The sequence below is a fragment of the Ipomoea nil genome, unplaced genomic scaffold (assembly GCF_001879475.1).
Source record: "Ipomoea nil cultivar Tokyo-kokei standard unplaced genomic scaffold, Asagao_1.1 scaffold0146, whole genome shotgun sequence".
Lineage (NCBI taxonomy): Eukaryota > Viridiplantae > Streptophyta > Magnoliopsida > Solanales > Convolvulaceae > Ipomoea > Ipomoea nil.
The window spans coordinates 3525517-3540889 of record NW_017616574.1 but is presented as its reverse complement, the minus strand read 5'-3'; positions in this window follow the sequence as shown (position 1 = coordinate 3540889).

Sequence of the window (15373 nt, the reverse complement as noted above, 5' to 3'; positions counted from 1 at the left end):
GATTCTTCCAAGTCTCTGAGGATTCGAGACAGGGTTTCTCGTGAGGTTTAAGGTATTTTGATCCATCTCTATCTTTAGTTTTGAGAGCATTCTTGGGACAATACTCCATCTTAATTGAACCTTGGACTAGGTTCATATCAATTTGGTATTCAGAGCCTAGGTTTATCTCATTATCATTAGAAATTTGGTTTCTTTGGTTCCCTAGGTTTATCTCATTATCTTTAGAAATTTGGTTTCTTCGGTTCCTTAGGTTTATCTCGTTCTTATCTTACAGACTAATTTTTTTTCGTGTCTTATTCATTAAAAACTCCCAAAAAAAATTTCTTTTGCATTCTTGATTATTTTCTTGAATCTTGGTACATGTTCTTTAGTTTCTTGAAAACCTATCCCGAAAGTGTTTTCCCTTTTTCCTATTCAATATCAACGATAACTCACACCCCCTAAGCACCATATTACCAAAAATTCAGTCAAGAAAACAATCCCATCTCACCCTTACATATATCCGAAGCCCATTTACGCGCAATCACATCGCAATCACACCCTGTCCAGATTTCTGCGTTCTGTGACCAATTTCAAAGAATGACCTATATCTCAAGATCTACTAGTTAGATTTATCTGAAATTTTGATATGTTGTAGATATCTTCTGGGGAGTTCTATGGATATATTATACACATGCTAATTCCTTACGGTCATTGAGATATTGATCTTCGAAGTAAGGGCAACGTTTCTGTTTTCTGCGTTATTCTTGAAATTCTTGGTTCTGTTTTGAAGGGGTTGTGTGGATCCTCTTGGTCCGAAATTTTTGTTGTTATTTACAGTAGTTATTTGGAGGTTACTTATCAAAAAAAATCAAGAAAGTTGAAAAAAAAAGAGCAAAAAAAGAGAAATCTATAAAGAAGAAGAATAAGGTTGGGGAAAGAATTTGGCTGGTAGGAGAATTTTGGAGGGACAAGGAAGGGGAAAAGTATAAGGTTGGAAGGAGTTCTTGATAGATTCCTAATTGGTTGTGGTACACGTGAACCCCTTTTATATTCTATTTGTCTCTATCTTTTGATATTTGTCTTGCATATCTTTCTGCCATACTTCTTTCTTTGCCTCCCTTTTTCTTTCAAATCTTGCTTAGTTTCTTTGCTTGTATTGTCCTTTTTCTTTGCTTCTTGCTCTCAATTTTATTACTTACCTCGCGATACACCCTTACTCTCAAAGGCTTGTGAAGTATTCCAAGGTACGTTTTTCTTGAACTTTGAGGTCGAATCCATATCAACCTGAGCTTCGGACTAGAATTTTCCTTTTCGGAAAAAGGCTTGTGAGAGTATCTGCCACCTTGAGCGATACACAAGTGGAGTGTGTGTTTGTAAGAGTGTGTAGTACACCCCTAGAGCCATATAATCCACCTCTTACCTGTGAGCTGAGAATAGAGAGGGAGCGAGCCAACTTTTTGGTTTCACTAACATGAATACTCACATATCTTCTTGTTTTTAGATTTTGTTTCTCATCTACAGATGACTGAACAGGTTCCAAACACACGTAAGAGATTAGAGCAGAAAATAGATGCTCTAGCCTTTGCCATGGAAGGTTTAAGCACTCGAATGACTAATCTAGAGCAACACCCTAAGCGAGTGCAACTGCCACTCTATACTAGGGGAAACATTCATGGAAAGGGATGCATTATCGTTATCAATTCGGATCGTTGTATGAATTTAGCTAGTGCAGCCATGGTGGACTACCTTAAGTTACCTCTTATCAATCACCCCCAACCATACAATCTTATTGATTCAGGGGATGTGAGAGTGACTAAACAAGTTTTTATTCCTTTTTGTATTGGCAAGTATTATGATGAGGTTCTATGCGATATTGTGCCAATGCGTACTGCACATGTTTCACTTGGAAGGTCATGGCAACATGATAGACATTTTTATTATAATGCACTCAACAACACATGCAATGTCACCTATAATAGATTTATACATGTGCTTAAGCCTCTACTTCCAAAACAAGTAGAAGAAATTCAATTGAGATCGAAGCAAGTTCTCAAACCAGCATTGAAGAAAGAAGAAATCAAAGAGAGCAAACTGGAACCTCCACGTTTAGAATTGGAGTCACCACTCCAGTCCTCTAACTTAGATTGTAGCCAAACAAAGGAACCGCTATCAGTGGTACAGTGGAAAGAACCAGTCAGAGCTATCAAAGTGCAGCCTCGCTTGATAACAAAAAAGGATAATAAGCAAGAGAAAAGAAGGGGAGTAACTATTTACTCACTTTTATTTCAAAAGCATGCATTAAAATCCTCTAGATTTGTTTGCCATGTTTCTATTAATGACCTACTTGCCAGATGTTCTAGAAATTTGTTTGCCTCAATACATCCAAGATTTCTTAATTTTGATTTTACTAAAACTTTATTTGATAGAGATAAGGAATCACTTGGAAGTTATAAGGCACATTTGAAAACTTCTTATGGCAAATACCACTTGCACAAGGGGTTTTGGTTCAAAGTCAATGGGATTGACACTTTTTGCTTTGTTTTTGGCAATGATTTAATTGTTGATTCACATAAGGGACATTTTGATTTTCTAAAGAGTAATGATCTTTTGCATGAATCTTTTCATTGGCCAAAGAAGAAAAAAGATGTAGAATCTTATGTTCAGAATTGTGCTACTTACCACCATAATACATCTAAATCATTACTTGATATTTCCATGAATTTTCTTTTTGATTTTACCTTAATCTCTAGGAGGAAAGGTTTTGTGCTTGTTGACAATTCAAACAAGATGCATAAATTTAATATATCTCATTTTGTTGAATTATTACCATCCAGAATGTTTAAATTCCCTGATGTGTCATTAGACTTAATTGCCTTACTTATTGATTGTAGGATGATGATTGGAGCGACTCGTGTCAAGCATCCCAAGAAAAAGTTCCATGAGCGTGATAAAACAGAAAGTGAGCTTGCTACTTTGTCTTTCACTGAAGATTTGGATTCGAGGACGAATCCTTTTCAAGAATGGGAGAATAATAGGAACCAGTACACATGGAATCCAGTATGGGTAAATAGTGGGCTCATCACAAGGCCCATAACTACGACCTTAAAACATCATTGGTGGAACAAACAACAAAGACCAATAATAAGTCCATTCGATAGAGGAAAATATTATAGTGGCCAATTTCAAGTGATATCATGGATCGAAGACAATGCTTACAAGATTCGAGGTCGAATCATTTTCAAGAAGGGGAGGATGATGCGGCCCAACATATGAAGATCCATTAAGAGTACTAATTGGGCCAATCACAAGGCCCAAGACAAACAATTAAGGCAACTCCTCATTGGTGATGTTCAAAGATGGTGGAAATCCAAGTCAAGCCCATTTGCAAAATATGAAGAAGAACTCAAGGCCTTTTTATAATTATTTAAGTGCTGATTTTGGTGATTCAATTAGGCCCAAATCAGCACTATTATTTTTGGTCATCATTAATTTAAATTGTTTGGCATAAAAGAGAAAACACTAGTTGTATTTAGAAAGGATTCCTTAAATCCTTTTCTAAATAAAACTCTATTTACTTGTTTTCTAGATTAGGTTTAGGACTCTTTTTCCCATTGTATTTAGATTACAATGCTGCCCTATACCTATAAATAGGGCACATCCATATCATTTTTAGGGAGGCTTCAATTCAATAAAACTCTTAAGTTTTTCTTTACACTTGTGTAAGAAACCTTATGGCTAATTGTGGACTCAATTAGTGGCTAGTCGTGGACTCGACTAGCAAATTGATTCGTGGACTCGAATCAATCTTACTTTCTTCAACCTTAGATTTAGGTTCGTGGACTCGTTCTTGAATCGAAGGAAACTAGATCCGACTCTTGTTGATTGAAGATTGCAACATCGAGGTACTTGAAGCTACATGGGATTCTTCCAAGTCTCTGAGGATTCGAGACAGGGTTTCTCGTGAGGTTTAAGGTATTTTGATCCATCTCTATCTTTAGTTTTGAGAGCATTCCTGGGACAATACTCCATCTTAATTGAACCTTGGACTAGGTTCGTATCAATTTGGGTGGGATTATGCATGATCGAGTGTTGAGTCTAGCCTAGGACTTGTATTTAGGACTTTGCATATAGATTTCTTGATGTCTTGTGGTTCCGGATGCTCCTGGACCGTTATATGATTTATGTTGGGTCTTGGTATGTTTAGGAATCATGTTAGAACGTATTTGGTGTGATTCTTGGTTTAATTCTGTTAATTGAATATGTGGTGTTGTCATTATGTGTTTGAATGTGTTTGGACACGATTTCGGGTTCCACGAGAGATCCCGGGACTCAAAGTTGCCTGTGTATCAGTGGGGGGACTGACCACCGGCCACCTACTCGCTGCCCGTGTCACTGTTCCAGCGGGCAGCCGGCGGGCGGTGGTCTGCCCGCCGGCCACCCGCTGGAATAGCGAGTGGCCGCCAGCGGGTGTCTGGCGGGTGGTCCTCCACCCGCCACCTACCCGCTGGAAACCGGTCGAGGTTCGTGATGTTTTCCCCCGTTTGTTATTTCCCTGTGTCTCGTTGTACCCCGTTTGTCGTGTATGAGTCTCGTTTGGCGTTTTAGGTATCGTTCTAGGAATTTATGTGTAATACATGTCGTTGTTTTTGTGTCTTGATTGTTATTTGATTATGTGTTAATTGATTGAATGATGATGAGTATCGTGGTCATCGCGCAATGGCCGGTGTGAGTAATGATGATGATGAGATTGTGATTGGTGGAAATGAATTGTTGGCGGTTGGCACCACTTGTGCCCGGTCATTGTACTAAAGGTACAGGCCATAGCGGTGACTGTGCTGAAGGTATATGCGCTAACCCCTTGATATTGGCACTAGAGGTGCGGATCATTGAATGGCACTGCGCCACCATCTTGATATGTTGGTGGTTGATAGGTGGTTTGTCGATGGGGGCATGTAGTTGCCCGGAGGGATAAGGGGTGGTGGTATAAGGGTGGCCTGGAGGTATAGTTTGGAACTGATATAAGGACGGAGGGGAGCTACGAGGTTGGAACTTGGTATAAGGTTGGAGGATGAATTGTGTGCTTTGATGACTACTTGCTAATTGACTGCCTTGAATGCCTTTGTTGTCTCTATTTGCTATTTATAGGCTTATCTGCCTATTATGTCTTGTATCGTGTTCTTAAGAACACATTCTAGTCTTTATGATTATATTCTCGAGTCTATTGTTGTGTCTTGAGTCTTGATCTTGGATTTAAATTAGAGTCTCGTAGGTTATATATGTATTCCTTTTTCAAAATGATTTTCCTATATCTACCTATATTGTACTTAATGCGTTGGAGTGGGTTACCATCATTATTTGCTGACGGTTGTTACATCGCATGTTTTTCAGGTACAGAATAGTAGATTGGAGTGCGCTAGTTAGATTCCTCGGATCTAGTTTGGATAGTCTTAGATTTAGTTAGACGGCCTGCGAGCCTTGATTTATATGTAATTATGGATTTATGGATTGATGTTCAGATTAGTTAGTTTAGCCTGTGCATCTAAGTTCTCCAGCTTAGATGTGGCATAGCACCCCGACTATTATGTTCCGTTTATGCTCTGTTTGGGGATTTATCAATAGATTTGCCTTTATTTCATAAGCTTAAAAGTTTTAAAAATTAGGGGTGTTACACCGGGGCTTCATCCCATGTAATGCCGGACGCCGGCATGTTGGCTCAGTCCGAAGATTACTCGGGCAATGATGTTCTCTGCGTCAGAAATGGGTCAGGTTTGGGTATCTCGCGAATTGGTTATGCTTCAATACCCTCCGTTTCTAAACACTTGCATCTTTCTAAAATTTTACATGTGCCCGAATTGTCTGTTCCGTTATTATCTGTTAATAGATTTACAATTGATAATAATGTCTTTTTCGAGTTTCACCCTGATTTTTTGGTTGTGAAGGATTGCATCACCAAGGCGGTGCTCCTTATAGGTCCGGCTTCGGGTGGCTTATACACACTCACGGTTCCCCCGTGTCATCAAGCCTTTATGTCCGCTAGAGCGTCGTTTGAAATCTGCCATCGGCGTCTAGGCCACCCGCATGCACGAGTCCTCCGGCAAGTCCTCCAGTCATGTCCCGTTGAACCAAAGAAAACGAGCCTTCCGCGTCTTTGTTTTGCTTGCCAATTAGGCAAATCTAGTCGGTTTCCCCTAGATAGAATAAACTACTCAAGTAATAATATCTTAGATCTTGTGTATTAAGATATTTGGGGTCCTACCCCCGTTGTTTCGGCAGATGGTTTTAGATATTTTGCATTATTTGTGGATGATCATTCCCGTTTCTGTTGTTATTATCCACTGCATGTAAAAACTGATATATACAAAGCCTTTAATCTTTTCCGGGTCATGGTGGAACGGTTGTTTTCCCGTTCTACCAAAGCTATTCAGTCTGATTTAAGGGGTGAATACCGTCGTCTGCATAGTCTGTTTGAGTCTCTCGGGATTGTACACAGACAATCATGTGCCTAACACACGAGCAAAACGGGCGTGTCGAGCGCCGGCATCGTCACATTGTCGGAATTGGCCTCACACTTCTTGCCCAAGGGTCGGTTCCATTAAAATATTGGGACGCCGCGTTTGAAACTGCCACATATCTTATAAACCGTTTGCCTTCATCGGTTTTGTAGTTAAATCACCTTATTTCGTCCTCCATAAATCTCCACCCACATATAATTTCCTACGAGTCTTTGGGTGCCTATGTTACCCATACCTCCGGCCTTATAACCGTCACAAAATTGAGTATCGGTCTGCCCCATGTGTTTTCCTAGGGTTTCCTATGTCGTTCCGAGGGTATCGTTGCTTAAATATCAATACCGGGAAGACGTTTATTTGTCGCCAAGTACAGTTTGACGAAACTGTATTCCCTTTTGCCACATCTTTGCAGGGTACATATTCACCATAGCAGTTCACTACATCGTGGGCTGCAAGCCCCGTTGTTCTAGTAGTTGAGCCCACACCGCTTGCGACAAAACCTCTGCTCCCGGACCCTGGCCCACTACTAGCCATTGAGGGCCCAACAGCGGGGCCTACGAGGAGACGTAGGCGTGAAGAACCACAACCGCGGGGTCACGTTATGCGCCTTCGGCATATGACTAGAGGCACTGACGAGTAGTTCCATGCTGTATCTGCATCTAGTACACCCGCAGACCCGACATGCTACACATAGGCAGTTGCACACCCGCATTGGCGGGATGCCATGGACCAGGAATTCAATGCCCTGTTGCATAACAACAATTGGACTCTCGTGCCTCCGAAACCGGGCATGAACATCATAGGCTGCAAATGGGTGTTCCGTACCAAACGGAAGGCCGACGGTACCATTGAACGCCACAAGGCTCGTCTTGTAGCTAAAGGGTTCAATCAGGTGGCCGGAGAAGACTTCTTCGACACATTCAGTCCCGTTGTTAAGACAACAATGGTACGCTTACTCTTTTCTTTTGCAGTCTCTCTCGGTTGGACACTTCATCAGCTGGATGTCCATAATGCCTTCCTTAATGGGCGCCTAGCTGAGACTGTCTTCATGAGGCATCCTGATCGTGTATGCCATTTACAGCGGTCGCTCTATGGCTTGAAACAGGCTCTGAGGGCCTGGTTCAAACGTCTACATGACTTTCTTCTTACTACTGGTTTTTCTACTTCCAAGACAGATGTTTCCCTGTTCCACTACACTGTGGGCTCATCTCGGGTTTTCTTACTCGTGTATGTGGACGACATCATAATGCTTGGTGATGATCCCGGACTGGTAGACACTTTGTTGCACAGACTTGCGTCTGTATTCAAGATACGAGACCTCGGCACACCGAGTTTTTTCTTCGGTATTAAACTTTATCTGCAGATGGGAATCTTTTGCTGTCTCAGTGCAGGTATATGACCGATCTACTAAACTGCGCTGGGATGTCTGACTGCAAACCTCTTGCCACACCCGCTTATGTTTCAAAGTCTGTTACTCCCTCCGATGAGCACTTTGATAATCCTACCCATTATCGGCGACTAGCAGGTGCACTATAGTACTTAATGATCACCAGGCCGGATCTCTCCTACTCGGTCAACCGGTTGTGTCAATTTATGCACTCACCTACAGTAGAGTAGTGGGGTCTACTGAAACGGGTTCTACGGTGATATGAACCTAGTCCAAGGTTCAAATAAATATGGAATATTGTCCCAAGATTACTCTCAGTGCAAGATAGAGATGGATCAAAATACCTTAAACCTCACGAGAAACCCTTTGTCTCGAATCCTCAAAGACTTGGAAGAATCCCATTGTAGCTTCAAGTACCTCGATGATGCAATCTTCAATCAACTAGAGTCGGATCTAGTTTCCTTCGATTCAAGAACGAGTCCACAACCCTAAATCTAAGGCTGAAGAAAGGAAGATTGATTCGAGTCCACGAATCAATTTGCTAGTCGAGTCCACGACTAGCCACTAATTGAGTCCACAATTAGCCATAAGGTTTCTTACACAAGTGTAAAGAAAAACTTAAGAATTTTATTGAATTAAAGCCTGTTTAAAACTGATATGGATGTGCCCTATTTATAGGTATAGGGCAGCATTGTAATCTAAATACAATGGGAAAAAGAGTCCTAAACCTAATCTAGAAAACAAGTAAATAGAGTTTTATTTAGAAAAGGATTTAAGGAATCCTTTCTAAATACAACTAGTGTTTTCTCTTTTATGCCAAAAAATTTAAATTAATGATGACCAAAAATAATAGGGCTGATTTGGGCCTAATTTAATCACCAAAATCAGCACTTAAACAATTATAAAAAAGCCTTGAGTTCTTCTTCATATTTTGCAAATGGGCTTGACTTGGATTTCCACAATCTTTGAACATCACCAATGAAGAGTTGCCTTAATTGTTTGGACTTGGGCCTTGTGATTGGCCCAATTAGTACTCTAAATGGATCTTCATATGTTGGGCCGCATCATCCTCCCCTTCTTGAAAATGATTCGACCTCGAATCTTGTAAGCATTGTCTTCGATCCATGATATCACTTGAAATTGGCCACTATAATATTTTCCTCTATCGAATGGACTTATTATTGGTCTTTGTTGTTTGTTCCACCAATGATGTTTTAAGGTCGTAGTTATGGGCCTTGTGATGAGCCCACTATTTACCCATACTGGATTCCATGTGTACTGGTTCCTATTATTCTCCCATTCTTGAAAAGGATTCGTCCTCGAATCCAAATCTTCAGTGAAAGACAAGGTAGCAAGCTCACTTTCTGTTTTATCACGCTCATGGAACTTTTTCTTGGGATGCTTGACACGAGTCGCTCCAATCATCATCCTACAATCAACAAGTAAGGCAATTAAGTCTAATGACACATCAGGGAATTTAAACATTCTGGATGGTAATAATTCAACAAAATGAGACATATTAAATTTATGCATCTTATTTGAATTGTCAACAAGCACAAAATCTTTCCTCCTAGAGCTTAAGGTAAAATCAAACAGAAAATTCATGGAAATATCAAGTAATGATTTAGATGTATTATGGTGGTAAGTAGCACAATTCTGAACATAAGATTCTACATCTTTTTTCTTCTTTGGCCAATGAAAATATTCATGCAAAAGATCATTACTCTTTAGAAAATCAAAATGTCCCGTATGTGAATCAACAATTAAATCATTGCCCAAAACAAAGCAAAAAGTGTCAATCCCATTGACTTTGAACCAAAACCCCTTGTGCAAGTGGTATTTGCCATAAGAAGTTTTCAAATGTGCCTTATAACTTCCAAGTGATTCCTTATCTCTATCAAATAAAGTTTTAGTAAAATCAAAATTAAGGAATCTTGGATGTATTGATGCAAACAAATTTCTAGCACATCTGGCAAGTAGGTCATTAATAGATACATGGCAAACAAATCTAGAGAATTTTAATGCATGCTTTTGAAATAAAAGTGAGTAAATAGTTACTCCCCTTCTTTTCTCTTGCTTATTATCTTTTTTTGTTAGCAAGCGAGGCTGCACTTTGATAGCTCTCGCTGGTTCTTTCCACTGTACCACTGATAGCGGTTCCTTTGTTTGGCTACAATCTAAGTTAGAGGACTGGAGTGGTGACTCCAATTCTAAACGTGGAGGTTCCAGTTTGCTCTCTTTGATTTCTTCTTTCTTCAAGGCTGGTTTGAGAACTTGCTTCGATCTCAATTGAATTTCTTCTACTTGTTTTGGAAGTAGAGGCTTAAGCACATGTATAAATCTATTATAGGTGACATTGCATGTGTTGTTGAGTGCATTATAATAAAAATGTCTATCATGTTGCCATGACCTTCCAAGTGAAACATGTGCAGTACGCATTGGCACAATATCGCATAGAACCTCATCATAATACTTGCCAATACAAAAAGAAATAAAAACTTGTTTAGTCACTCTCACATCCCCAGAATCAATAAGATTGTATGGTTGGGGGTGATTGATAAGAGGTAACTTAAGGTAGTCCACCATGGCTGCACTAGCTAAATTCATACAACGATCCGAATTGATAACGATAATGCATCACTTTCCATGAATGTTTCCCCTAGTATAGAGTGGCAGTTGCACTCGCTTAGGGTGTTGCTCTAGATTAGTCATTCGAGTGCTTAAACCTTCCATGGCAAAGGCTAGAGCATCTATTTTATGCTCTAATCTCTTACGTGTGTTTGGAACCTCTTCAGCCATCTGTAGATGAGAAACAAAATCTAAAAACAAGAAGATATGTGAGTATTCATGTTAGTGAAACCAAAAAGTTGGCTCGCTCCCTCTCTATTCTCAGCTCACAGGTAAGAGGTGGATTATATGGCTCGGGGGTGCACTACACACTCTTACAAACACACACTCCACTCGTGTATCGCTCAAGGTGGCAGATACTCTCACAAGCCTTTTTCCAAAAAGGAAAATTCTAGTCCACAACTCAAGTTGATATGGATTCAACCTCAAAGTTCAAGAAAACGTACCTTGGAAAACTTCACAAGCCTTTGAGAGTAAGGTGTATCGCGAGGTAGGTAATAAAATTGAGAGCAAGAAGCAAAGAAAAAGGACAATACGAGCAAAGAAACTAAATAAGATTTGAAAGAAAAAGGAAACCAAAGAAGGAAGTATGGCAGAAAGATATGCAAGACCAATATCAAAAGATAGAGACAAATAGACTATAAAAGGGGTTCACGTGTACCACAACCAATTAGGAATCTATCAAGAACTCCTTCCAACCTTATACTTTTCCCCTTCCTTGTCCCTCCAAAATTCTCCTACCAGTCAAATTCTTTCCCCAACCTTATTCTTCTTCTTTATTGCTTTCTCTCTTTTTTTTTTTTTTTCAACTTTCTTGATTTTTTTTATTTTTTTTTGATAGGTAACCTCCAAATAACTACTGTAAATAACAACAAAAATTTCGGACCAAGAGGAACCACACAACCCCTTCAAAACAGAATCAAGAATTTCAAGAATCGCCCAGAAAAACAGAAACAATGTTCTTACTTCGAAGATCAATATCTCAATGACCGTAAGGAATTAGCAAGTGTATAATATATCAATAGAACGCCCCAGAAGAGATCTAAAACATATCAAAATATCAGATAAAACTAACCAGTGGATCTTGAGATATAGGTAATTCTTTGAAACTGGTCACAGCTCGCGGAAATCTGGACAGGGTGTGATTGAGACGTGATTGCGCGTAAATGCGCTTTGGATATAGGTAAGGGTGAGATGGGGTTGTTTTCTTTACAGAATATGTAGTAATATGGTGCTTAGGAGGTGTGAGGTCTCGTTGATATTGGACGAGAAAAAGGAAAAACTCTTTCGGGATAGGTTTTCAGGAAACTAAAGAACATGTATCAAGAGTCAAGAAAATAATCAAGAATGCTAAGGAAAATTTTTTTGGGGGTTTTTTAATGAATAAGACACGAAAAAAGTAGTATATAAGATAAGAACGAGATAAACCTAGGGAACCAAAGAAATCAAATTTCTAACGATAATGAGATAAACCTAGGCTCTGAATACCAAATTGATATGAACCTAGTCCAAGGTTCAAATAAATATGGAATATTGTCCCAAGATTACTCTCAGTGCAAGATAGAGATGGATCAAAATACCTTAAACCTCACGAGAAACCCTTTGTCTCGAATCCTCAAAGACTTGGAAGAATCCCATTGTAGCTTCAAGTACCTCGATGATGCAATCTTCAATCAACTAGAGTCGGATCTAGTTTCCTTCGATTCAAGAACGAGTCCACGACCCTAAATCTAAGGCTGAAGAAAGGAAGATTGATTCGAGTCCACGAATCAATTTGCTAGTCGAGTCCACGACTAGCCACTAATTGAGTCCACAATTAGCCATAAGGTTTCTTACACAAGTGTAAAGAAAAACTTAAGAATTTTATTGAATTAAAGCCTGTTTAAAACTGATATGGATGTGCCCTATTTATAGGTATAGGGCAGCATTGTAATCTAAATACAATGGAAAAAAGAGTCCTAAACCTAATCTAGAAAACAAGTATATAGAGTTTTATTTAGAAAAGGATTTAAGGAATCCTTTCTAAATACAACTAGTGTTTTCTCTTTTATGCCAAACAATTTAAATTAATGATGACCAAAAATAATAGGGCTGATTTGGGCCTAATTTAATCACCAAAATCAGCACTTAAACAATTATAAAAAAGCCTTGAGTTCTTCTTCATATTTTGCAAATGGGCTTGACTTGGATTTCCACCATCTTTGAACATCACCAATGAAGAGTTGCCTTAATTGTTTGGACTTGGGCCTTGTGATTGGCCCAATTAGTACTCTTAATGGATCTTCATATGTTGGGCCGCATCATACGGTCTGTGGTTGTCTCCGTCGTCGTCCACTGATATTCATGCCTACTCTGACTCCGACTGGCTGGGTGTCCGATTGACCGCAAATCTACCAACGGGTATGCTGTGTTTCTAGGGGCTAACTTTGTTTCATGGGTATCTCGGAAACAGCGGACTGTCGCTTGATCCTCTACTGAAACGGAGTACAATGGTCTTGCGGATGTAGCTGTTGAAGTCACGTGGGTTGTGCCCTTACTAAAGGAGTTAGGCCTGTACTCGGGTCGCCCGACCACTCTTTGGTGTGACAATCTTGGGGCCACATATGTCTGCGCTAACTCTATCTTTCATGCCAGGACCAAACACGTGAAAATCAATTATCACTTTGTTTGTGATAAAGTTGCGTGCGGGGATTTCTAAGTTAATTTTGTAGCTAAAAAGGAACAGCTTGTTGATATCTTTACGAAGCCTGTACCTGCTTCTCGCTTCACTACTCTTCGTGACAAGCTCAATGTTGTTCCACACCAACCTTATGCTTGAGGGGTTGTGTTAGATATATTAAATTGTTATTAGTCTTTGTATTAGTCTAAGTCTGTTATCTTTATTGTATTGTTATCCTTCAGTTAATTGATTCACAGAATTATTATCTCATTGTAGAATTATTTGTCATATTTTTCTCCATACAAGATGGCTTTTTTGGGAAGAACAAAAAAACAACATGGTGTGTTGTAACATGCCCATGCTGAGTGGGTGTTTTTTGCTTCGGCAGCCAACTCAAAATTGGTTTATATTTATGTTTTATATATATATATAAATAACACGAATTTGTTAGTTTTTGCAAATCAAATATTTTTTCTTTTATTTGAATTTTTCCATTTTTTATTTAATTTTGTCATTTAATCTTTTATATGTTATGCAATCGTGTAATTTTGTATGTAATCAAATTAGAATTTTATCAATTGTTGTTACTTTAAAAATAATAATAATAATAATAATAATAATAATAATAATAATAATAATAATAATAATAATAATAATAATAATAATAATAATAATAATAATAATAATAATAATAATAATAATGATGATACGACATTGGTTATTCCAAAAAACAAATGTCGTATATAAATGAAACGTTGGAACAGCTCCATATATCCTACTTCTCAACGATGAGGCCTTTTGATGATCGAAAAAAAAAATGAAAAACTCATGGGCGGCTGTTTGAGGTTTTGTCCCTTAGAGTTATATCCGCCTTACCTGCACGATCTTGCCCGGTCGCGTGTTACATCTATCCCGCTTCTGAGTGATGAGGCCTCTTGCAGGTCGTTAAATATCAATTGGAGGTAAAATTGTTTGTCATGTTTTTCTCCCTACAAGATGGCTTTTTGGGGAAGAACAAAAAAAAAAAAAAAAAAAAGAAAATGGTGTGCTTAACATGCCCATGTTGAGCGGGTGTTTTTTGCTTCGCCAGCAAACTCAAAATTGTTTTACGTTTTATGTTTTTTTTTTTTTAAATAACCCGAATTTATTTGTGCAAATCAAATGTTTTTTTCTTTTATTTGAACTTTTCTATTTTTATTTAATTTTTTTATTTAATCTTTTATATGTTATGCAATAGTGTAATTTTTTATGTAATAAATACTTTTTAATAACATATTATAATAATTACACTTTTTGAATTATCAATTAATTTAAAACAAGAATACCCTTTGATTATGCTAACCCAATTATATATTTACTCCACCACCTATTAAATGACCTTTTTACCCTTTACAAAAGCTGAAAAGAACATTTTCAACACAACCCCACCCCAAAAAATTGTTGATGTGTAAGAAAAGACAGATCAAACCCTACTTCGCCTTAAATCACCTTTGAATAAATTTATTTGTACTAAACATTGCAAATGAAACCACAAAACTTTCATGTCTTTGTAATCCATAACAATTTACTTCTACCTCTATTGGTGATGCGGCCCAACATAATGAAGATCCATCAAGAGTACCAATTGGGCTAATCACAAGGCCCAAGTCCAAACGATTAAGACAACTCTTCATTGGTGATATTCAAAGATGGTGGAAATCCAAGTCAAGCCCATTTGCAAAAGATGAAGAAGATTACAAGACTTTTTATAATTGTTTAAGTGCTGATTTTGGTAATTAAATTAGGCCCAAATCAGCCCTATTATTTTTGGTCATCATTAATTTAAATTGTTTGGCATAAAAGAGAAAACACTAGTTGTATTTAGAAAGGATTCCTTAAATCCTTTTCTAAATAAAACTCTATTTACTTGTTTTCTAGATTAGGTTTAGGACTCTTTTTCCCATTGTATTTAGATTACAATCCTGCCCTATACCTATAAATAGGGCACATCCATATCAGTTTGAAACAGGCTTTAATTCAATAAAATTCTTAAGTTTTTCTTTACACTTGTGTAAGAAACCTTATGGCTAATTGTGGACTCAATTAGTGGCTAGTCGTGGACTCGACTAGCAAATTGATTCGTGGACTCGAATCAATCTTACTTTCTTCAACCTTAGATTTAGGTTCGTGGACTCGTTCTTGAATCGAAGGAAACTAGATCCGACTCTA